Below are 25,698 nucleotides of genomic sequence, written 5' to 3' on the forward strand. Positions count from 1 at the left end.
GATGCTGCCTGAGCTTCGGTGCTCTTCTAACTTTGTGTCACTGTGTGAAGACAGCTGTGCTCCAAGGCTTTCCCCAGAGCCTCACCACTCCGATCCCATCTCTATTTTACAATGCCTGTAATATATGTATACCAAGGCTCTGCATATAAAGCATCATTAAAACAGGCTTTTACGCCTAGAAACCAGAATGTCCTTCCTATTGCCAGTTCACAGAACCAGGAGAGGTTCCAGGATTTTAATCCCTGTCTGAAGTGCATATCTTGCCACATGGAGCTTGAGAAAGCTTAAAAGATTCACACCCAGGGCACATTATCATATTCAACATGAGACACAGGAAAGTGTCAAGAATAGGTCTTAGACATCCTCTAAGTTTTAAGTAAATTCCTACATGAATTGGAAATAAAATATGTCTGTAGACGTGGAGCAAGGATTTTGACAGACGTGGTCATATATATCCAAGTTCGGGTGATTAATTTACAAGTCCATCCTTTCATTTTAGGCAGACATCAAACTGACTTGAAGAGTGACAGTTGCTGCATCATTTAATAAATATTAAAACCACAAAAACACATACAAATAGTGTTTCACTAGGTGCACTCCTGTGATCTGACCTGAATTTATGCTTTAATAAGCCTCATGTATCTGTATTTGAAAATCACCAATCCTGCAATACCACAGAAGTGCTACGGTGTTTGGTTTGACTCTTCAGTGGCACCACGTCAAGGTCAGATGGTGCATGCTTTCTAGTGGAATGATCCTTAGGACAACTGCAAAGTAATGGATTCAACTGTCATCGATAATTCTATCGGTTTATGGGAATCATCTTGCTATAATAGTCAAGAGCACAGGCTGTAGGAGCAGACTATATGACTTGAATTCTCGCCTCTTTTGCTTGCCTGCTCTGTGACTTTGGCAAGTTTTTCAAAGCCTCAATTTTTAACTCTGTAAAATGGCAATAATCATACCATGTACCTCAGAGGGTTGTGAGTAGTAAACCTAAATCTCTGAAACAAAGTAAACACTCAGCAAATGAGAACCATATTAATTTACATTTTTAACCCTATATACTACAGGTATATTTTGCTTAGTGGAAAAGTCAATATGCAAAACTTAGATGCTATAAAATCTAAAAGGTAATCTATTATTATCCACATATGTAAATTTAGCTTAAAAAGATGAAAGCACAGCTCTCGTTATAGGAGGTATGAGACCACTCTCACTGTCCCAACATGCCATCACTGTTCATATTACTACGAATCAATCAGGTAAAAGGATTCTAAAGAGTGGAGAGAGAGAAACCTCTGAGGACTGATGGGGAGTGACTGTTACTCAGAGCCAAAAGAGAAGAATGGTCATTCCATTTGATGACAACCTGAGATAATGGTATCAGCAAAGGATATATCTTTGAAGGGAAAATGAAAATAACTTGGAAGAATCTGACTTATTTTACTGACATTTCCCTTAACTTTCTAAGAGTGTGTTCTCATATATTTTAGAAAATTAAAAGTTATCACAGTGCTGTATTTAAGGTCGTAATTCTGAAAGCAAATCATTTGCTAAGGTAGGTTTGATGGTTCCATTTAAAATATTAGCCAATAAAGTTTTTGGCTGAATCTGGGTTTCTGCCATGAAACTCAAGAATGTGTGAAACTCAAGAATGTGAGAAATCCAAACATTTATGTAGAAATTTAAAAACCTCCTCATTAACTCAGGATCATTATTGTTTCAATGAAGGCAGAACTTCTTAAAATAAAAAATAACAATAATAGTAATGATAAAATAATGACAAGAATACAAAAAGTGAATTTATAAGTTGATCTCCCTGGATATTAGTATTAAAATTTTAGTCATAACTCATTTTTTGACCATGGTTCTCAATCCCTTTAATAATACCATATTCCCATCTTGAATTAAAAAATTCTCTCTAAAACATAGTGCAAATAAGAGACAATCAATGTTCCTAGAGGTTTTTTTGGGCAGAAATGCTCCCAATTTCATATGACAGGAGATTAGTTTACCTATAGTCACCAAATAGTTTGAGAGATCCTACTGTATACTAGACACCATACATCATTCATTCAAATTAAATATATTCGTTGTCTCAAAAGTACTTACTGAGTGCAGATAAAGAGAAAGAACAGCTTCCTGTTTTGCAGAACTTACTCTTCTATGTAGTCTGTCATAATCCTGATCTATGGCTAAATATAAACTAAATCATCAGAACAGTGTAATTATTATGTCACTCACTCAAAGTGTTACACATGTATCAATCTCCCCTCTTGTCTCTTTCAATTGATAAGCTGACCCTCCTGGAAAACACATTTCTTTTCTTTTTTTTTTTCTTTCTTTCTTTTTTTTTTTTTTTTTTTTTTTTTTTTAGGTAGTCTTGCTCTGTCACCCAGGCTGGAGTGCAGTGACATGATCATAACTCACTGTAACTTTGAACTCCTCAGCTCAAGCCATCCTCCTGCCTTAGCCTCCTGAGTAGCTAGGACTACAGAAACACGCTACCATACTTGGCTAATTTTTAAAGTTTTTATTTGTAGAGACAGGGTCTCACTATGTTGCTGAGGCTGGTCTCAAACTCCTGGCCTCAAGTAATCCTCTTACTTCAGCCTCTCAAAGCACTGGGATTATAGGCATGAGCAATTGTGTCTGGCCCAAAAGGAAAATTTTTTTAAAAATCAAAGTAATGATAGTGTATATACCTTATTAATTCAATGCTCAACAATCATGTTAATTGTGAATATATATATATTAGTAAGTTTTAGTAAGCTGCCACAAGTCATGTCATTAGTAAGTACCGGAGCCCAGGGCCTAAATCTGTCTTGAGACTTTGTACTTTTTCTACCATACAATGCAGTAGTGACACAGATCAAGTGAGACCCCAAACTGGGGCTTAGTCCAGGAGGGTTCTTGGCTTCACTCAGGAGGAATTCAAGAGTGAACTGATGGTGAGAGAAAGCAGGTTTATTGAAGTGTCAGTGTACAGAAGAGTGATTGCTCCTTGCAGAGCAGGGCTAACCCATAGGCTGTGCACCCAGAGTAGTGACATGTGACTGTTGGCTAGCAGGAGTTATACTCACTTTTAATTATATGCAAATTAAGGTACAGATTATTCAGAAAACTCTAGAATAAAGAGGAGGTAACTTCTGGGTGTTGCTGTAGCATTTGTAAACTGTCATGGCACTGGTGGGAGGGTCTTATGCTGATGAGCAGCGAGGGCAACTAAAGGTTGCCTTTGGTGCCATTTGCTGGTTCTGGCCAGTTTCTTCATTTTATCCTGTTGGGACCAGGAAATAAGTCCTGCAGTCTCCTATTTCAGTAGGGCAGCATACAAATTTATTTGGGGTATGGTAGTTTTCATATTTTGACTACTAAAAGTATGATTTCCTGCACAAAACTTTAGTTTACTTGCTTGTTTCTCACTTTCAGTGAATATATTATATTTAATAAGATATTCCAAAGAAATGCTAAGCATAAATTTCAATCATACCTAACTTAGAAAGAACTTAAAATTGGATCATATAAAACTCCCAGCAGTTACTTCAGTTACTTATGGACTAGAAAAGTTTCCTTTTTCACTATACTTTCCTCCACAATTTGTTTTGAAGGCAGCTAATCAATATTGTTGAAAATACATGACTGTGGGAAGCGAGACTGGATGCAACTGTAATAGTGTCTTTGCTTCCACAGTTGTACATTACTTTGTGCAGAAGCTCAAGACAATGACAATTTTAGCCCCTTCTCTTACTGCTCCAAAGCTGACAAACTGAAAAGAATTTATATGTGAATGTTAATCTTTTTGTCTTTCCTTATATGTGAGCATTTTTGATAGCCAAGTAAACTATGCTATGTACTTGATTTTTCTTTTTTTTTTTTTTCTGGAGGATTGGAGATAATCTTCCAGCACTTGAAACATTATGGTATACATCTTCCTGTATCCCTAGCAACAATGTCATAGTAGGTACAATTTAAAAACTCATTCCAGAATAAACTTGTCAAAACTATAGAAAGAGGAGAGAAATAAATTCACTCCACTTTCTTACTCCATAATGCTCTTTTTCTGTCTAAGCTACTATAACACACTACCATAAATGGGGTGACTTATAAACCATAGAAATTTATTTCTCACTGTTCTGGAGGCTGAGAAATACAAGATCAAAACACTGGCAGATTTGGTGTCTGGTGAGCACCTGTTCTCTGGTTAAGAGAGAGTGTCTTTTTGCTGTATGTCACATGGCAGAATAGGCGAATAAGTTCCCTTAAGCTTCTTTTATTAGAGCACTAACCTTATTCACAATGACTCTGCCCTAATGACCTAATCACCTCCAAGAGGCTCCACCTTCCAAAACCATCACCTTGGCAGTTAAGATTTCAACATTTAAATTCATGGGAGACACAGACATTTAACCCACAGCAGTTCTAAACCAAGGACTATTGTTAATGAGTTCACTTTGTGAGATCCCAGTGGCTTGGAGGCCAGAGTGATTGGTTTGATCTTCAGGTTGGTTGTAAGCCCCAGTTTCTTATAGTCACAAATGGTGCCCCTTCCCCTTAACTGAAGTTCTGACAATGAATGTGCTCCTGGTCACAAGCAGAAGCAAGTGAAAGTGTCTGCAAATTCATGATCTTTACATAAAGACAACCCCATGTACATGTCCTAATACTATCATCTTAAATATGAAAAAGTAGAGTTTTTATTTACATATCATATTGGGCTCTACCAGTAAATATACTATTATAATTGTGGTTTGTATTGGGATGCTAAACATTTTTAAATTCTCTTCCAGTTATCTTTTTCTCTTAACTAGTTAAAAAAATTGCTGTTAGGCCAGGCGCGGTGGCTCACGCCTGTAATCCCAGCACTTTGGGAGGCCGAGACGGGCGGATCACGAGGTCAGGAGATCGAGACCATCCTGGCTAACACGGTGAAAGCCCGTCTCTACTAAAAAGTGCAAAAAACTAGCCGGGCGCGGTGGCGGGCACCTGTGGTCCCAGCTACTCGGGAGGCTGAGCCAGGAGAATGGCGTAAACCCAGGAGGCGGAACTTGCAGTGAGCTGAGACCCGGTCACTGCACTCCAGCCTGGGCGACAGAGCGAGACTCTGACTCAAAAAAAAAAAAAATTGCTGTTATTGTTGCAAAAGTAACAGAAGCTTCATGATGACAACTGCATATATGTGTTTCTTAATATCCTTCTGTACCCCAAGACTCCATTAATACAGTAGTGAAAGAATAAAGAAGGAATAAACTCATAGTAATACAGAGAATGAGAAGAGAGGCTTGAGTAGATTAGAGATTTTGACAGATTTTTGAAAGGCAGAAAGTGGAGGAAGGGTGTTGATTGGTAGAATCTGGTAAAGAAACCCTTAGCCCAAAATATTTTGTGGAAGCTTTGATGGAGGGGGATGCCCAGAGATCCTCCAGTCTGGGATCCAGCAGATAAAAAGACTCAGAGTGAGGAGGTCAAAACCAGGGAGGGAGTGGAGCTTACCCAGAGGCTGACTGCAAAAGAACCATGCCAGTGGCTTTCCTCCCCTCTCTCTGCAGGCAGAGGTGGCAAGGAGTTGGCTGCCCCACTATATCAGGCAAGATACCTGATATCTTTATTTCAAATAAAGTAAAAGAAATACTTGAGAAGGAATACTCTGCTAAAATGAATATTGCGACCCAGAGTAAAGCCCCTTGTTGTGACAAACTCCTGGTGAGCGGGTAGTTCCTCTTTCTCAATTCAAGGCAAACCTGTTGGTGGAACAGCCTCACAGTGTAAACAGAGCTCCCAGTCAGTCCTCCCACTTCCTAACTATTAAATATAAAGTACAAATAAGGACCATAACACACATGACAAAAACTAACAACACCAGAAGAAAGTAAACATGAACAGACAGGTCCTTGAGGAAAACAGAAATACTCTGAGAGACAGGAGGACCTGAAACAACCCAAGCCCCTCGTAATGTCCGCAAAGAGATTTCGAATTCTATTACATCCCTAAAGGAAAAGCTATGTGCTATGAAAAAGAAAAAGAACAAGAAAAAAAACCTTCCTGAAAACTAAAAACATGTTGACCAGAGTAAAACAAATTTCAACAGAAGAACTGGAACATGAAGCCATAGCAATTTTATGAAGTAGAAGAAAAAGAAAAAAAGAGAAGAAAAATATGAGAGAAACACTAAGAGACATAGAGTATCTTTCTAAGACAGTCTCACATTTGGCTTATAGGCATTCCAGGAAGAGAGAACAGAGAAAATGGAGATGAGGAAAGTACCAAAGAAAATATATAATCGTTTCCCCATTCTGAAGAGATACTCAAATCTTCCATATTTGAAAGGACCAATCAAGTACTGAGTAAGATGAACGAGAAAAGACTCACACCTAAGCGCACCATGGCAAAATGTTGGAACCTAAAGTATAAGTGAAAAAATATATAAAAGCTTCCAAAAGGAAGAATAAAAAGGAACCTAGAGTACTTAAAAAGAAGAAGAATCAGACCCAAATGAGACATGTCTTGAATAATATTGGATTTTAGAAGACAATGACAAAACCTCTGCCCAAAATATTGTAAAAAGATCATTTGAACCCAGATTTATATACAAAGACAAACCAGAATTACAAGACGCCAGAATACATGTTTAGATATGCAGAGCCTCATAATATTAACCCCCCATAGATTCTTTCTAAGGAATTCCATGTGAGTATACCCAAGCAAAATGGAGGTAAAACCAAATAAGAGTAACATACAGGACAAAGAAATGGTGGGGCTAGCCTAGCAGCACAGTACAATAAAACTCATAGGTTTTCAATTTTTCAAAGGTGATCAGTAGAACGAGTAGGATGTTTAGATGATATGAAAGACATTCACTCTCTAGACTCTGTTAGTCTGACCTTCCTTCCCATTCCTTGCCTCACCTTTTTGGGAGGAGTGTCCACTCCTTTCTTCAAGTCTCCCGTGCATTTTGTACATTTTTTTTTTATTGTAAGTCACATCACAGTGTGTTGCCATTAGTTGTTTTCCATTTCCCTGAGCAGGTGATGATGTTAACTTGTACATGTATTTGTTTCACAAACATTGGTTGTGTACTTTTGAGCGAAGTTTTTATATTGCTTCTTTAGCATCTTTTCTCATTTTTCTGGCTATAGCAATTCAATTTTGCTGTGGGAACTATTCCTCTCCCATTCTCAGTCTATGTGGTTTAGATGGGACTACCGCTAAGCCTTGGCTTTGAGTGATGGTTTGGCCACGTGGCTCAAAACTCATTCATGAAAGCAATACATCCTATGTCCAGGATGAATGATGCTAGGGGGGAGGATGTGCATACTAGTCATATCAGAGCCAAGGAACATTAGCTCTGAAACTTTTTGCTCTTGGAGTTGCTAACCTAGTAGATGTAAACCTGGATGATGTAAACCAGTGGGTTATCACTGACACCTCATGAAAATGAAGTCAGTACAGAAGAAAGCAAACAGAGAGACAGTGTCCTGACAATGTTAGTTGAAGTTCTGAATCTGGTTGTGCTTGAGTATATACCCTCAGATTTTTCCAGTTCTCTTAGTCAATACATTGCCTTATTTTGCTTGTCAGTTTGAATTGCAACCAAATGAGTACTAATACTCTAATACTCCATTTTTTTTTTTTTTTCTGTACCAGGCACTCTGATAGGCTATAAGTATACAAAGATGCAACCACCCTTGCATCTGAACAACACATGTCCTTACCCTGGATCCTGTGCTGTAGAGATAGCTGCATATCACAAACACTATAAAGGAAATTCAAGTTTACTGAAGAATACATGGGTGTCTGTCACTCAAGCTCTGATGCTTAGCATTGGCTCAGAATGATTTATAACCCTAAATACCCACTCTCATGACCAAGTCCTTCAGGTCCTGGAGAAATGCATTTTCTATTTCTTGCCTTTATGTCCTTGAAAGAAGAGGTGATTGTGTCCAGCGCCAAGTAGGATTGTGGGCTGTGCCACTGCTAATGCCAGAGAGGAACACGAGTTCAGAGCACAGGGAGGATTCGAATGTCACTCAGTACAAATTAAGCTGTGGATTCCTTTCTTTCAGATAGCATGAATACAATATATTTTTGCATCCCAGTAGTGCTAAGTGTCCCTTTCTTACATTTCTGTGTGTTTGACAATGTTGTTCCAGAGACATTCATCAATTAGCACAATATTTGCAACAGTTGAATATGGTAGTTGAGAAGCATTTTTTAATATTAAATAATTTATATTTATTTCACATTTGCTTATATGTTGATCTAAATGTAGTATGTGTGAAAACTAATACTAATTCTTTACATTGCAAAGAGAAGAATCTTGAACACTAAAATTGAAAATGATTGTTAAAAAATATTAAATGGTATGTAATTAAAATTTTAAAACAGAAATTGAATTTCAGGTTTTAAAAACAATTATGTTTAAAATTCTGATATTTATGAATCAGATTTTATAATTTTGAATACTGTAATAACATTTTTAAAAACAAAATGATTATGATTTTATTTTTACTTTTCTTAAATACATGACATTGTTATAAAAAACATTCTAATTATTCTTTGCATTTACCTTTAAGTTTTATTCCTTTAGATCATTCCTTTTAATATAATACAAATTACTTTAAAATATTGATTACAACAACATAATTAGTGATTTTGCTAAAATAAAAGCAGGAAAAATAAATGTAATGGAATAGACAATAATTTATGAATTATGTATCTCTATTACTCATCCAAACAGCAGCAGCCCATTGACAGAAAACCTAGACATATGCAAAAAAAAAAAAAATTAAATCCATTCATGTTTGATATCTGCTGTCTTTCAGTCCTATAGAAACCATAGCTTACCGTGTATTTATCAATTTTGTTTATATGAAAATATATTGGCAAGGTAGAAGGAAAGAGCGTATTTTATTTAAAGATCTGATCACTTAATGTATAATTTTAAAATATTTAGATACATGGTATATGGGCTTCCATTTGGATTCTTGCTTTGGCCCACAAATACTAGGGGTGGGCCTTCCAAGAGACATAGGAATCAAATAAATTCACTTGAACAAAATTCATAACTAAATTTGGTTATGAAAGAAGTATGTGCAAAGTGGTATTATAGTACAAGGAAGGATTCCATCCTCTTCACCTTTGTATATCTAATACAAACAGTCTGTAGATATTTGGGGAATTAAATAAATGAATGCAGGCAGATATGCGATAAATACAATCAATAACAAAGCAACAATCATAATCATGTGTCCTTTAATGACAGGGACATGTTCTGAGACATGCTTTGTGATGTGATTTTTGTCACTGTGTGAACATCATAGAATATACTTACACAAACCTAGATGCTATAGCTTGGTTTTTAATTTTCATAGCTTTAATTTTTATTCCTTTAGATCTATATGAAGTAGAAGACCTAGACTATATAGGATAGCCTATTGGTTTTTGGCCACAAATCTGTACATTATGTTACTATATATTGAATACTGTAGGCAATTTGTAGCACAATGGTAACTATTTGTGTATCTAAACATAGAAAAAGTAATGCATTGTGCTACAATCTTAGAACAGCTATGACATCACTAGGTGATAGGAATTTTTCAGCTCCATTATAATCTTATGAGACCACCACTGTATAAGCGATCCATCATTGACAGAAACATCATTATGTAGTGCACGACTGTATTAGAAACAGATTGTAAAAAGCCATAAAAGAGTAGAGCAACAGATAGTGTCAGGCACTTGTGTTAACATAGTTATTACATTAATAGGGTTGCAAAAAAATCAGTTAATAGGGTTATAACAAAAAAAAACCCATAGTTATTACAGAAAACACTGAGTTTCTAGGATTTTTTCATTAAAAGCTCCATTGACCTTCAAGGCCATATTAAAATAGCATCAGGAAATTACGAAGAGGAATGCTAGTTAAAATATTTTGTACTCCTATGATGCCACTCTTAAGAAAGTTTTATATCTTAAGGCTGAATATCATTTTTTCACTATAGTCTTTTCAGCAAATTTACTCTGCAGTAAAAATGTGAAGTAGAAACATTACTAGCAATTTTTTCTGAGGAAGCAATAACGGTGCTATAGATCTTTAAAAGAATATTGATTTTTCGTATACTTTCTCATTTTTTCGTGAATAGGACTGGTCTTATCTTTCCTTTTACCTCTACAGGAAAGAGAAACATTTGCAAAATCAGGTATTTCTACCTTTGGACTGACAGAAGATAAATGTGGAATGAACATGTGAGCAATCGACCCCTCAAAATAACAATGAAGTAATGTTGCCTGAAGTGTACTTTATGTCTTCTCTGTGCGGATTTAATCATTGATATTTCTCCCAATTATCATAGAAGCTAGATTAGATTCCTTGAGCAGAAGGATAATTTGGTGATGTGTTTGCATATATGTGTGCACACTTGTGCATGTGTTTTGGGGATAAACCTCAACCCTGGCTACATTTTAAATTCATTTGAGGAGCCTTAAATACCAATGCCATGTCCACTACTAATGACAGAAGCTCCAAAGAAGAGGTTTTATTCAGGCAGCATGCAAAGAGAGCAGATCTTCTCCTAGGACAGTCTTTGCCCCGCTGAACTCCAGAAAATTAGAAAAGAGGTCCTTAACTGCCTGTTCTTAGGGTACAATTTGTTCAACTCTAGACCATTATAGGTCAGAAACCCTATCTTTTTTATCCTTGCATCATCAGCAGCTACCATGGTGCAAAGAACACTTGCTTAACAAAAAGTGAAAAATATATGCATAAATGAATAAAAACTGATGTCAAATGATGTTAATAATTTCACATCAATTTCTGTCACAGTTTCAGCATGAGGTCTTAAAATGTTTAAGGGGACATGGGTATAAATCACTCACATTTGCTGAAGTGAACTACTAGACCACCTACGCAGATGTACAAAGAAAGTGTTCTAGAACTCTTATCCCAATGAGCACTTCATGACCACCAAAGCTGAAAAGGTCAAGGAGAGGGTTTCCTTGTAGATAAATGCTGGTATGCTACGAACTCACCTCCACATCCCACCCCCATTCCCACTACAAGAGAGGGAGAGGGCTTCCCTCATTTCAAGCATGATGATAGAGCTTCAAAAAGAAACAGAGAAAATGATGTGTGTCCTGAGGCAAGGAGACCAATAGAAATCTATATTTGAGAAACTTCCAAAGCCAGAAGTAGTGACTAGAAACTGTTCAGCCTTCAGGATGCAGCCAAAGGGCCAAGTTGGAAATGCTCTACATTCCCAAAGTCAGGGCAAAGGATGCAAGAATGTTTTCTGTGGTACGATTGATGCTGCCTTAAGATAATCTGTTATTGTTAGAGGCAATGTTGCCACAACAGAAGGAATCAGGAAAAATACTAGTGGACCCAGAAGTTGAGGAGGGGAGAGTGGCTAGTTTGTAGACAGATAGGTTCCCCCACATTTAGGGAACTTCATATGAGAAATTATTAGTGATGAGGGTTTCACCCAGAAACACCCTCACAGACAGAACTGAAAATAATGTTTAACCAAATATCTGGGTACTCCATGGCCCAGTCAAGTTCATACTTGACTTAATCATCACAATAAGCATCTCTGGTCACATAGTTGCTATCCCATGGTCATGCACTTAGTTTCTATTAGAGTTCAGTAGTATGCCAGGAGCTTATTTTGGAGTGATAACTAATTCTCTGATGCAGATGGTATGACTTTGCTCAAAAACTCTAGTGGGGCTTTCCAGAGACTGCACTGTGTCCTATCAAGGTTACCTGTAGCACCACAGGCTATGCTCAAAAGGCATTTTGAACTTATTTTACAGTATTCTTCGGTTGGGGGGCACCCACTCAAAACTGGCAGCCTTCCAAGTTATCTGACAAATAGGATGGAACAGTATTCCCAAGGGAGGTATGTCCTGTACCCAAAACCCAAAGATGCCTGCCAAGAACTATGAAAGATACAATGACTTGTCTATCTAGGAAGTGCAAGGTACAGTGATTTGCCTTTTACTTAAGAGGAGATGCCTGGGCATGCCCCATTTTGTTAGATGCTTAGAAACTTCATCAATATGGCAGACTTCTAAAATATTTGTAGGATTTATTTCCTATGGTGTGTCACATGTGTGTCTTACCAAGGAAACCAGTGTACCTGCCATATGCAACTTCTTAGATTTAATTAAGATTATGTCAATGGTATCAGCGTGATGTTATGTAGAATGTCAAGCTGATCAAAGAAACTTTAGATTTACTTTGTGACAGAGCAGAAAAGTTAGTATAGACCTGGGGCAAGAGTCTGAATACATACTGCTACTGTTATCCATTCAAGGGGATCCTCCCTCCCATTGTAGACTGAAGATAAGACAGTCATCAGATTAATAGCTGCATGTCAAAATGTTGTGTCAATCTCTTCTAGTAAAGATACTGGATTCCAGCACAGCAATTGCCATTGAAGCAATTGGTAAGGTTTATAGCAGCTCACAGTTATTGGCTATAATCTATCTTTTTATTGCAAGGACTACACTGATGAATTAAGCAAAGATACACTGGGAACTAACTAACACTTCTGTATCCCTTATGTCTTAGTAGATGTTACTAATCTCTACCGCTCTACTCAGAATGTGGCCTTACTCCTGATTTACTATCTTATCTAGGGTTGAGGAAAATTTTAGGAGCTTCTAGGCTTTTCCCATCATCATTGCTCTTCCTCAATAAGTGAATAAATCAATATAAAGGTTCTGCCAGCTGCTAAGTATATATTTCTTGATTATGTACTCAGGGAATGAGGAAATGATGGAGGGTGTTCATGAATCAATTGCAACTATGTGATATGGACTTGGGCCTGGACTGAATCTATCACCTTGCCTTTGTAGACTGTAATATGGAAGAGGAGAGTAGATGGCTTAGAAGTTACAAGGGAAGGTAGGTGCAAATCTATAGGAGGGTATGTATTAACTTGAGAGACAGCTAACTCATGTGAAATTCTGCATGTTTTATAGTCATTGAGCAGCTGCTATCTCTACCTGTGGGAACTGGGCTAGTTCTGAAAGCCCAGAGGGTTCCCAGAGGAGAATTTGGGGCTTCAGTGTTCTCAAGGGCATCCACATGAATATCAACATTTCTGTTGTTAGAAACTCAAGGATTCTACTCCCTGACTTTGGTGTAGTCTAGTTGTGGGGATGGTGAATTGAGCCTTATTTACAATGCTACTGCTCTCATAATCAGATTCTTGTCTTAATTTTCAACCCGAGCTACCCTCCATCTACAAGAGATGATAGGTTCTTTAAATCCTGCCTTAAAGTTTTTTCAGCTTTCATACCTTTCCCTGAAACAACTTAGCCTGTCATTTTCTTCTTTCAATACATTAAAGTACTTAAGAAATAAGAGTGCAACTCCATAGTCCTTATAATTAACATTGCCACATTCAGATATCTCTCAAATTCTAGAGAGAATGCATAAGGTAGTGCATCCCCTTTGACTGTATCCCATCCTAACCCACCATCAATGAGAATCTTAATAATTATTATGTTCCAGTGTGCCAGGACCAATCACCATCTCACTTACACCTGGCAGTAGGCTCCTTATTGTCAGTAAGTAATCCAATTACAGAATCCTATCCTGAGAATCTACCCCTTTGAATTACTTTGGCATCAACTGTCTTGGTTTGAATGTCCCCAGAAGCACACTCCAGAATAAGGATTCAAAAGCAAACAGTTTATTTGGAGGTGCAGGAAACACTGGTATAGGAGTGGGGAGTAGGAAGTGATACAGAAAAGAGAAAGCAGCCAAGAAAAGGTACATTTTGCAGACAACTTTCATCATGGAAAACTGAAGCTTAATTTCATGAAAAAGGGGAGAGGAAAAGGGGCAGAGAAATCCAAGAAATGGTATAAAATGCAATTCAGATGTATCCCACTTAAGGAACAAGGGAACTGAGGCATTCATATTTCATTTGTCATTAGTCATTGCTTCAGGATGTCCACTCGGGCACTTCTGGCCTGGTAGCATACATGGGAAAGGCCTTCTGGGTTTCTAGATAAAGTACTCAAGCATGGAGGCACAGCTATTGAACGTTTGAAGTTGATTTAAGCACATTAGGTTAAGAAGTTGGACTTTATTATAAATGTATAGGACCCTGAAACATCTACTACACATGGTGAGGCTGAAAATGAATCCATGAAAGAAACAAGTTTTATGGAAAATAAAATAGGTGTTTTTGATATATTAAGTTTGAGGTACCTCTGGGTTTCCTATAGTTCAGATGTTCATTCTCCCAAACTTCATGTTGAAATTTGACCCCCAATATTGGGTAGGGGCTTAATGGGAGGTATTTGGGTCATAGAAGCAGATTCCTTGTGACTAGATAAATCTGCTCCTTGGGAGGGAGGAGAGCGAGTCATTATTCTATCAGTTCCCACAAAACCTGGTTGTTAAAAAGAGCCTGGCCCCTCCCAACTCTTGCTTTCTCTCTCACCATGTGCTGTCTGTATATGCCAGCTCCTCTTCACCTTCTGCCATGAGTAGAAGCAGCCTGAGGCCCTCGCCAGAGGCTAAGTCTTCCAGCCAGCAGAATCATGAGCCAAAAAAAACCTTTTTTTCTTTATAAATTACTCACATCAGATATTATTTTATAGCAACACAAATGGTCTAAGACAGTGATATACAAGGGGATACATCTAGAAGCACTTGAGTATTTGCGTTTGGATCTTAAGAGGGAGAGGTAAGCTTTGGAGATAAGTGGAAATTTGTGAGGCATTATAATAATAGATGCCTGAAGTCACATGTATTAGCCTGTTTTTCCATTGCTATAAAGAAATACTGAGGCTTGGTAATTATAAAGAAAAGATTTAATTGGCTCATGGCTCTGCAAGCTGTACAGGAAACAAGGCACTGCCATTTCTTTTGACTTCTGGTGAGTCCTCAGGACCTTTTTACCCATGGTGGAAGATGAAGCAGGAGCCAGTATATCACATGACAAGAGGAGGAGCAAGAGAGAGAAGGAGGAGGTCTCAGACCCTTAAACAACCAAATCGTGTGTGAACTAACTGAATGAGAACCCACTCATCACCAAGGAGATGGCATTAAGCCATTCATGAGGGATCCGCCCCTATGATCCAATACTTCCCACCAGGCTCTACCTCCAACATTAGGGATTACATTTCAACCTGAGATTTGGAGGGGACACAGATCCAAACCATATGACCACAATAATGGAAAGGATTAATCAATCCAGAATGACAGAAGATGGAATGTTGAGAAATGTCTCTATTTAAAGGAAGATGAAAGAGAAGCCAGCGAAAGGAAGGGAGTTGGAAGAAAGGAAGTTTGAAGGAAGGAAGGAAGGAAGGAAGGAAGGAAGGAAGGAAGGAAGGAAGGAAGGAAGGAAGGAAGGAAGGAAGGAAAATGCAGGAGAAGAACATATTGGAAATCAGAATAAGTTAAGTGATTTCAGTTCAGCAATGTCATGATTTTTTCGATCAGGGTTGTTTCATTTTTCTGTTTCAGTTCACTAAAATTAGTTGGAATATCAATCTTTATTTCATTTTTACTGCTGTACTTAACTGAACTCCTTAGAATATAATAAAGACTCATAAGTTATTTGGGCTACATGCTTATCATTCTTTATTGTTACTACTTGCCAATCACTTGAAAAGATTTTCCTTGCTTGAGAGGGGAACAGAAGAGACAACAATCAGTCCTTCATATATCCTTACTCCCTTTGCTGTATCACAAGTTCCTTAGTGAAAAGAACTGTTATGTGAGATACCATAATGCTGAATAAGGTTTTCTTTAAGTTCACAAAGAATGTTGTTGGAAGAAGCATGGTGAGCAGACAAGGCAAATTCATAGCCATATCCAGAATGAGTGTCTATTTCAGCGACAAGTCACTGCACAGTCCTCGGTGAAAATGATCCAGCATAACCATGTTACACTTCGATTGAAAGAACAGGCAAGACAGAACTTACAGGGTTTTCTGTTTCCCAGAATTTCTTCTGTATGAAGCATCTCTACATGTTCAAGTAAATCCCTAGATTGATACAGTTACATTTAATTGGAATCTCTTTTGTTACCTTCTGGCTTGGCCATAGCCCCCCCTTGAAGCATGGATTGGAGTTCCTTGGCATGGAAGACAGTGGAGAAAGGCCCTCCAACCTTGAGAAAGTCTGAAACCTTGGATCTGAGAGAGCCCTACTGAGGTGAAATAATTTCTTCATTTAGCTTAAGAAGCCCTGGCAGTTCCCATTTCCCAGCAGGCAAGAGCAGAGTGATCAATTCTGAACAGCATCTCTACTGAGAGCATTTTAATCAGCCAGAATGAATACGGAGCAGCTGGCTCACCACCAAAAATTCACAGACATGTTTGCACTCGATTGGAAAACAGTAAACATCAGGCATGAGGCCAGATCCATTTGGTATATTAATTTCTTCCTCTAAAATAGATCTTAGAAGCAAATTCTTTTTTTTACTCTCATCCCTCTGTAAGACCACATACATTTTTATCCCTTTCTGGAAATATTTAGATTATCAGGAGAGAACTAGCTCAAACCCGGCTTTTAATTATCAAGATAGTTCTAATATTCTATGGCATTTTTGCATTCAAAACTATAGACCACTTACAGAATAAAGAGAGAGAGAATGGGTGGTAGGAGTCAGCATAGCGGAATCTAGTTTCACCTCTACTCATTTCCTTCATTTTAAAGATAATTGGAATCATTCATTTGACTTTGATCATGTGACTAGAATGTAAAGAGATTATAACAGCAAAGCTTATGTATCTAAATATAGGTAGACACTATGGAAGAAATAATTATTTCAGGGATATTACTATTGTTTAAACATTTTCTAAAAAATCCTTCTTTGGAATAACTCTTAAGGCCACTAGAAAACTCAGTCTTCATAGACTTAAGCCACATTTAGTAGTAAAATATCTCTCAATTTATTCATCCACTTATATCTAGCTTGACTCTGAATGACTTATGGCAATTTTAGAAATTAAAATCCACCCAAAAGAACATTTTTTCATATATAAGGATTCTCAAAGCAATATGTCTATACAAAGTAGTCCAGATATTATTTCCAAGCATATTTTGACCAATTGTAGTATCATTACAATAAGTATTTAGCCATCTCAAGGAACAACTTCAAGAAGGCAGTACTCTTTTGGATATAGAAGTTTTCATATGTTTGTTAAAAATGAGTCATGTTACTTTCTAATATTCATCATTTTATAAATTTAACAAGATGGACAGTAACTTCCTAATTCATCCCCTCCATGTGGGGTCTTTTTGTAAACTATAGAATATTGTGTATTGGTAATGATTAAATTCATTTGTGATGGCTTATTTCTCAGCTGTGTTCTCTTCATATCATCTTCCGGTTTAGTTTCATTCAATTATGTTTATTACTAAAGTGTGCTCCTTGAAACACTAGGTCCTTAAGATCAAGCATAAGTTCTGTAATGAAACACATTTAAGAAATGTAGCCTACTGTACTCCCTCTTGGATTTTCACAATGCATATAAACACACCAGCAGCACTCCAGGGCTCAGTTATAGCTGAACCTACTTCCCTGGGAGCTACATCAAGACTCAGGCTTTTTTCCCACAATCCTCTCCTCTCTGGGTTCTCCGCTTCTCAGTTAATGGCAACATTATCCTTCCAGTTGCTCTAGCTAAAATCCTTGGGGTCATCCTTAACTCCCCCTTTTTCTTACAACTATATCCAATCCCTCAAGAAATCCTGTGAGCTATAACTTAAAAGTAAAATTGTGTCACCTCTTTAATGCCTCCACCACAATCACTTTGGTTCAGTTATCACCATCTGTATTAGTTGGTTTTCACACTGCAGATAAAGACATATCTGAGACTGGGTAATTTATAAAGAAAAAGAGGTTTAATGGACTCATAGTTCCACATGGCTTGGAGAGGCCTCACAATCATGGTGGAAGGTGGAAGGGACATCTTACATGGTGGCAGACAAGAAAAAATGAGAGCCAAGCAAGAGGCAAAACCCCTTATAAAATCATTAGATCTCATGAGACGTATTCACCACCATGGGAATAGTATGGGGGAACTGCCCCCCATGATCCAATCATCTCCCACCAGGTCCCTCCCACATCATGTGGGAAATATAGGAGCTACAACTGAAGGTAAGATTTGGGTGGGGACACAGCCAAACCGTAGCACCATCTGTCTTTTAAATTACTATACCAGTCTCCAACTGGTTTCTCTAGTTTTGCCACTACTCTCCTTTAGTCTACTGTTAAAGCTTGAGTATGTCACTCCTCTGCCCAAGCCCCACCAGTAGGTTCCTAAGTCAGTGTACTAGTTCATTATTGCATGGCTATAAAGAAGTATCTGAGACCGGGTAATTTATAAAGAAAAGAAGTGTAATTGGCTCACAGTTCTGTAAGCTGTACAGGAAGCATGGCACTGGCATCTGCTTGGCTTCTGGGGAGGCCTCATGGAGCTTTTACTCATGGCAGAAAGTGAAGCAGGAGTAGGTATATCACATGACTAAAGCAGGAGCAAGAGCTTAATTTATTTCACGAAAAAGAGGAGAGGAAAAGGGGCAGAGAAATCTGAGAAATGGTATAAAACGTAACCATTTCTGGTTGCCAGAAGGAGAGGGAGAGGAGGTACCACACACTCTACAGATCAGTTCTCAGGAGAATTCACTCACTATAGTGAGGATAGCACCAACCCATGAGGGATCCACCCCCATGACCAAAACACCTCCCCCCAGGCCCCACCTCCAACACTGGGGATTACAATGCAACATGAGATTTGGGCAGGGACAAATATCCAAGCTATATCAGTCATCACAAAAGCCAAAGTCCTAATCAAAGCCTTCAAAGTCATATGTGATCTGTTTTTCAGCTCTCAGACCCTGCTTCTTTTCTGTATACCATTGTTCTTATCTCCTTTCCTATCTCCCCACTGCCTGTCCCAAGATTAATCCACTCTAATTATACCAGCTTTCTTGCTATTCCTGGAACATACCACGCATACTCTTGTTTCAGGGCTTTTATATTTACTCTTTACTTAAACATCCCTTCTCCAGATATTTGCGTGACTCACTTCCCTACTTCCTCGAGGTTTCTACACAAATGTCACCTTATCAAACAAGCCCTCCCTGACCACCACCCTATGCAATCACTCCTTCCACTTCCCTATCCAGGACCTTCACTCTATATCCTTATCCTGCTTTGTTTCTCCTCATGGCACTATCGCCACCCAACACATCATATATTTACCTACTCATTGCTTGTCTCTCTCCTGCTATAATGTAAACTCTATGAAAGCAGAGTGTATTATTGCCTTCACCTGACTTTCCAGCGTCAGAATGGTGGCTAGCATAGGGAGTACTCAATAAATATTTGTTGGATCAATAAATGTATGTGCATTTCTGAGAAACCATGCAGTAAAGAAAGTTGTTTAAATATCATCCCCAAATATGTGTATCTACAAAACCACATTTTAAAACATAGTACTGAGTAACATCTCACTGAATACATTTTGGAATTCCATGGATATAAGGTGCAGTCCTAACTTACATGTGCTTCCAGGCTAATTGGGGAGAAACATAGACAAATAATTCAATGTAACTTGATAAGTGATAAAAAATAGATGTATAGAGGGATGCTATAACAGGACAGGATAAGGCTACTTTGTCTAAACAGGGACCTCTGGGAAGGCTGCTTCCAGAAGGAAATTCCTGATTGCGCTACTACAAAATATGCTTTTGTAACTTTGACCATTATATAGATCTGTCAATCATTTTAATAGCATTCACTGATATTTTATGGAGTAGAATAAGACTTCCTACTCTTGATTTAAAAAAATTGGAAAACAGAAAAATCATAATTTGGGAGCCCTTTTGATAAAAGCAAGATCAAGGAGAAAGACCAATGTTATTTAGTTCAATAATGCCCAGGGTGATTATTTTGTAAGAAGAAGTTCAAAGAAATGTTAATAAGGGGTTATACATTAATAAGGGGTTATATTTGAGACATGATGTTTTTGTCACTAGGAAAAATTTACATATACTGTAATGAGGTACACTCTGCCCTTGGGTAACTCAAGAAGAAATGAGCTGTGGCTGCCACTGGTGAAACTAGGATACCCCTTATCTTCCTTTCACTCTGCATAATGGAGCACATGTCCTTGTCTGCCCCTCCCACACTCATATCCAGCAAAGCCTGGGTAGAAGAAATCTCTCAGCATCCAGAGTCTGAGGGACCAGAATTTTCAAGACAAAAGAAGAGTCTTAGGTCTACGATGTCTTCCTAATACGGAAAGGGATGGAGTTTTCCAAGGGAGGGGATAGAGAAAACAGATAGTAGGGAGTATGAGCTGAATGAAGGCTGCAGGAAGAGAAAGAAAAAATAAAATAAAAAGGAATATGAAGGGAGTGATCATTGAACAACCTCCAAAGACATAATTTGGAGGCTTCTCTTTTTCTTACACCATTTCCACAGGAAATTGGGGATTCCAATCCATAAGTTAATTGAATCAGGACACAACTCCCGATCTTCATCCTCTATACTGATTACAATATTCTAATAGACATTTATCTTTATTCCCACCAGCACCTCCAAACTCTTCTCATTTTAGAAATGAAAGTTTCAAGTGTATGAAACTTTGTGAAAGTGCAATTAAAGAAACCAAGAGCAACCCAAGACCACTTCTCCCTACGTTCAGAAGTGAAGGCATGGCCACTGACCAGACTCAGCCAATCAGACTCTCACACTTGGATCTTTCAGCTTTTAGCAACAAATGCAAAAATAAAAGAAGAGTAATAAACACTGTTCTAAATTGTATTTTTATTTGGCATATAGTAAATTTCATTCATTTTATAGTACGGTTTCTGTAATTCTCATGAATGGATAGAGTCATGTACCTATGAGCACAAATATGATAGAACAGTACCTTTGACCCCCAAAATTCTTTTGTGTTGTACCTTTGTAGTCAAACCCTACCCTCCGCAGCCACTGATGTGTTCTCTGTCCTTACAGTTTTGTTTTTCCAGAATGTTATACAAATGAAATCATAAAATAGGTAGCCTTTGAGTCTACCCTGTTTTGCTTAGGTTAATACATTTGAGAGTCACCTATTTTGTTAGATGTTTCGACAGTGTTATTACTGTGCCATATTTCATTGTTATTCATATGGTAATGCAAAGGACCTAGAATAGTTAAAACAATTTCAGAAAAGGAGAACAAAGTTGGAAGACTTGCATGACCTGACTTCAAGATTTACTATAAAGCTACAGTAATAAAAACAGTGTGGAATTGGTGAATAGATAGTCATGTAAACCCATGGAACCTACTAGAGAGTTCAGAAATTAAGTCACAGAAATATGATCAATTGATTTTTGACAAAAAATGCAAAGGGCAATTCAATGGAAAATTTGATGATCTTTTCCAAAAATGACGCTAAAACATTTGGATATTCACATGCAAAAACATAAAATTCTTACATATACATCACACTTTATTCTTCTAATATCTGTAGATTCTGTAGTGATATTTCTTCTTTCATTCCTGATATTTGCAGTATGTGTCTTCTATTTTTTTCTTGGTCAATCCAGGTAGAGACTCATCAATTCTTTCATCTCTATACAGAACCAGGTTTTAGTTTCATTGATTTTATTGTTTGCAATTTTGATTTCTTTTCTTAATTTGCATTTTTCCCCCTGCTTTGAATTTCATTTTTTCTAACTTATTTATGTGGCAACTTCGGTTATTAATTTGAGATCTTTCTTTTTTCTAACATAAGCATTTAATACTATAATTTAATACTATAATACTATAAATTTCATTATAAGCACTGCCTTTCCTGCCTCCCATAAATTTTGATATGTTCTGTTTTCTTTTTCACTTTATTCAAAATACACTCTAATTTCCCCCATTACATTCTTTTGACCCATTAATTATTCAGAAGTCTGTTATTTAATTTCCAAATAGCTAGTGATTTTTCTAGGTATCTTTCCATTATTGGTTTTTCAATATAATTTCATTAAGCCTAGAGAACATACTTTGTATGATTTTAATTCTTTAATTTGTCAAGGTTTGTTCTATGGTCAAAGATACAATCTATCTTGGTGAATGTTTCATGTACACTTAAAAATAATGTATATTTTGGGCAGTCATGGTGGTGAATGTCTGTAATCCCAGCACTTTGGGAGGCTGAGGTGGGCTGACTGATTGAGCCTAGGAGTTTGAGACCAGCCTGAGTAACATGGTGAAACCCTGTCTCTACCAAAAAAATAATAATAATAATTAGCTGGGTGTGGTGGCATGCATCTGTAGTACCAACTACTTGGGAGGCTGAGGTGGGAGGATCACTTGAGCCTGGGAGGCAGAGGTTGTAGTGAGCTATGATTGTGTCATTGTACTCTGGATGACAGAGTGAGACGCTGTCTCAAAAAAAAAAAAGAGAGAGAGAGAGAAAAAAATAATGTATATTTTATGATAATTCCTTGAAACTTTCTATAAATATTAATTATTTCAAATTGATTGATAGTCTTGTTCAGGTCTTCAGATACTATATTTTTCAGTTCTAAAATTTCCATTTGTTTCTTTTATGTAACTTCTGCCTCTCTATTGGGAACTTCTATCTTCTTATCCATTTTAGAATGTTCACCATGACTTTCTGTAGCATGGTTGTTATAGCTGGTTTAAGTCTGTTTCTGATAATTCCAACATCTGGGGCATCTCAGTGTTGCCCTCTGTTAATTCTGTTGATTATTGTTTCCTGGGTTTTTGTGGGTTTTTTTTTCCCTCACACATTGGTCATATGTTTTGATTCTCCCCACAGTCTTTGAGAAACAGGGACTCCTTTTTCTAGTTATTTTAGCCAAGAGATTCCATCTTTTCTTGGGGTTTTAGGTGCTTCCACCAAAGTGATGGAAGTATAGTGTCACAGCTGGGGCTGGCCCTGGGTCAGGGCTGGGAGAGAAAAAACATAAAAACTGTAAAAGAAATGGGTATTTTTCTCTTGTCACACTCTCTGGAAAGCAAAAATCCCTTTCCTGTGCTCTGCTAGAAAGAGATGATTTCTGCCAGAGTTTTTTTTGACAGTTAGCATATATTAGCTTGTCCTTAGTTCAAACCCAGGTGTCAAAGGAGAAAAAAATCCATGAAACCCTTCTCCACTATAGGTTGTTAATCAAGTTTTTACTTTAATTTCCAAATCTTGCATTATTGTTTGCTTTTCATAGTCCTCAGGCAGTTGCTTTTTGTATTCTATCCAGAGCTTTAGTTATAACGCGGGGGAAAGATAGGCTGTAGTCTATATACTCCATTTTGGCGAGCACAGGAATTTTAGTAATAAAAATGTTTTACCCAATGAATAGAATTAATTTAATTAGCTTGCTAACATGCATATATATCAATCAAGAAATTAGTAATGACTTGATTATTAAATACTAATTTTTCAGGATATTTTCCTATGGGCCAAAAGACTACATGAAGTAAATTATGCTACATTCATAAAAACACAAAAGTGGGTGTGGGCAAACCACTGAAGTAAGTAGGTAAGCAATTTCCAAGTTCTTAGTCAACATCATAGAATTGGTTCTCTTGAGCAGGCATGGTGACACACTCCTGTAGACCTAGCTACTCAGGAGGCTGAGGTGGGAGGGTTGCTTGAGCCCAGGATTTTAAGGTTATAGCGAGCTATGATTGTGCCACTGCATCGCAGCCTGGGAGACAGAGCAAGACCCTGTCTCTTAAAAAAATAGAAATAGTTCTCTTGGTTTTTTGCTCATTTTGTTTTGCAGTACTTCATGCCTTATACCTTTTTTTTAGTATATAAAAACATTGATACACTTCTGCTCAAATAAATTAGTTCTCCCAGCTCCACAGACTATTCTGGCAGTAATAAGAAGTTCTGTTGCCAAAGCAAATATGGAAGGGTGAGGATACACATCAGAAGAGGGATGGAGAAAGCATCTAATACATACCAATAGAGTCCTGGCACCTCCAAGTGAGTCTTTGACAGAAAAGGAGGCCCTGAGCATGGTGTTAGAGAGGGAAAAGACTATCTAGACCTCATTTGTTTCCATATTTTAGGACAATAAAACTAAAGTCAAGAGAGGTGATTTGTTCAAGGTCAACCATCTATCTCCTTATTGCTTACATTTCAAAATTTAGCATAGCAGTTACAGATGGGGCAGTTCATTTTGAGAAACACGGCTTTGTGATTTGGGCGCTCATAGATTAATAAATCTTGTTGAGCAAACAGGATAGAGAAATCAAAGATGGAAAATACTAGGGCTAGAAGAAAAAGATAAAGAATAAGCTGAAGATGAGAACATTGTGTTCTGAGAAAAAGAAGGAGGAAGAGGCACAGAAAAGCAGAAGAGACCTGTCTTCATGGCAGCATTATTTTAAGTTCCATGGCCAACCTTATTGGGAAAAAAAAGTTTGCCATTCAGGAGAAAAATTACGTAAGACTAATATTCATCAGTACTTGTACCCACTTAAAAGCCAGTTGCCAATTTAAACAGTATCAAATTTATTTCTCTCCCAAGCAATAGCCTGAGCTTGAGACCTCTTCACCCACACTCCCATGAATTATTAGTTAGACTCTGTTCCTGAAGAACCCCCCTCTTCGTTATCTTTCACTTTAGAATGTGATCTTGCTTTTGCAGAGAGTGCTTAATGCTACACTAATGGCCACTTTCAGACCCAGCCCTGTGCAGACACAGCTGAGTTCTCTGCCCCAAGTCAGGCATTTATTTATTTGTTTCTTTATTTGTTTTTTGTTTTAATGAGATGGGGTCTCACTATGTTGCTCAGGCTGGTCTCCGACTTCTAGGCTCAGTGATCCTCCAGACTCAGCCTCCCTAGTAGCTGGGATTACAGACGTGCACTATCACACGTGGCTCCAAATCAGGTTTCTTAATTTGATTAACACTGTGTCAGCCTTAACAAACGAATTTTCCTTTAATCCAAAACCCTAAAAATAGTGAAGGAATAAAAGCAAATTGATAAACTAATTCATACTAAGAAGTTACTGACCAAAGCACTTTTCCCAAGGTAGTTGAGTTTAAACAGGGAACTCAAGATGATATAATGATTTAATCCCTAGGAATAAATTATGAGTGGTAGGAATGTCTGCATATCGTGTATCATTTAGGACACAGATTCGAGTCTAGCTATAGAAAAGGCCAAAGGAACAATAGCTTACACTAGTTCGTTTATTCTTCTCTCATATAACTGACAGGCAGGCAGCCTAGGCTGATTGATAGAACTGCTCCACAGTGCTGGATACCCCAGTCTTTTCTGTTTCATGGTTCCATCACTCTCAGCACAGTATCTGTCTCATGGTCTAACATGGCTCCAGCTCTAGCCATCACATGTTCCCACCAGTCACAAGTCTGGGTCTCTGGAACGTCTGATCAACCAACTAAAGGTTGTGGTTTCTGTGACCCTCTCTTTGAGTTCAATTAATTTTCTGGAACAGCTTATAGAACTCAGGGAAACCCTCACTTATATTTACCAGTTTATTACAAAGGATATTTTAAAGAATACAAATAAACAGCTGGATTAAAAGATACATAGGGCGAGATCTGGAAGGGTCCCAGACATAGGAGCTTTGGTCTCCACGGAGCTGGCACGCTCCACATCCACCCCTATGTGGATAAGTTCTTGTTCACCCTCCTGCAAACCTCCATGTGTTCATCTGTCCAGAGCTCTCTTAA

Source organism: Macaca nemestrina, chromosome 6, assembly GCF_043159975.1.
Source record: "Macaca nemestrina isolate mMacNem1 chromosome 6, mMacNem.hap1, whole genome shotgun sequence".
Lineage (NCBI taxonomy): Eukaryota > Metazoa > Chordata > Mammalia > Primates > Cercopithecidae > Macaca > Macaca nemestrina.